The sequence below is a fragment of the Echinococcus granulosus genome, assembly GCF_000524195.1.
Source record: "Echinococcus granulosus chromosome Unknown EG_S00005, whole genome shotgun sequence".
Taxonomy (NCBI): Eukaryota; Metazoa; Platyhelminthes; class Cestoda; order Cyclophyllidea; family Taeniidae; genus Echinococcus; species Echinococcus granulosus.
The window spans coordinates 2,163,455-2,164,555 of NW_020170385.1; the positions used below are offsets into that span (position 1 = coordinate 2,163,455).

At 42.1% G+C, this 1,101-nt stretch overlaps 1 protein-coding gene across 1 annotated transcript in view; it reads left to right on the plus strand.

Annotated features, from left to right (window-relative positions):
* Positions 1-1,101, plus strand: part of EGR_01495 (hypothetical protein) — a gene marked incomplete at both ends in the record, with an annotated part of 8,760 nt that overhangs the window by 4,326 nt on the left and 3,333 nt on the right. The window lies entirely within an intron of this gene.

Genomic DNA, 1,101 nt, shown 5'->3' on the forward strand with positions numbered 1-1,101 from the left:
ATCTGCAATACAGAGCACCCGCATTGTGACACGTATTCCCTGTTCTACACTACACTTTAACACTTGAGGTGAATGCGAGCATCCAAGGTAATTTATTTATTTTATTTATTTTATTTACCCAGTACTTAGTCAGCTCCAGTATGCTTTCCACTTCCTTCTACTCACTCTTGCGTACTTACTCCACTTCACCTACCTCTCTCGTAGGTCGTGTGGATGCACATCAATATAGACGGATATGGCAATCGGTCGTACTCCAATTTTTGCAACGAGTATTGTGATGTATTTGTTTCAGGATCATCTAGCCCAACGCCAGTCATTTGATACCACGTACGAGCGCGTGTATGGTGGGAAACGAAATCACCGTCACCCACACAGACTTTGGTTGTGATTTCGGGTGCTATAATAGGTGGACAGCCATGCGTGGATCAGTACATTAGCTGATCAACAACTTTGTTTGTGGTCGCCTTCAACAGGGCCGTTATCACTTTGATGATTGCAGACTTAGTGAGCCAGATAGGCAGTCGAGCAGTCGGTTGCTGCGGTGTCTAGGTTTTTTGCATTTTGGCGTATTTACTGTGGCTGACCGTAACTATCGAGTGGTTATCAGCTGATTTTAAGCACACCTCTGCTTCATGCAAGCCAATGAGGAGGGATGGAATATGAGTACAAGCCACCAAAACAATAGAAGGTGAATGTTTGAGCAAATATTACGAGAAAATGCCTAAATCAAATTATTTAATACTTGTAAATTTGATAAAATATGATAAAAATGTATAAGAACTGTACTGATTTCTATGGTTGCGGGCACCTAAGTATGGTCTACTGAGCCTAAAAGATCAGCCGTACTCAAAGTTCTGCACACCCTTAGTAGTGTGTAAAGGAGGCTGCCGATTTCTACCCGATTCAATGAATTGATTGGTTCAATGAAATGCGGCTCTAAGATGGACTAGGTCACATACGATTATAAATAGCATAAATGCTTAGTGATCGGTGAAGAGGCCATACTATTTTATAAGAAAGGGAATGGTCTGAGTTTCAGAGAGAATCTGATTTCTAGAAACAGTAGGCACTGGCGCCTCGAAAAAGTGAGGCGACTTGGAC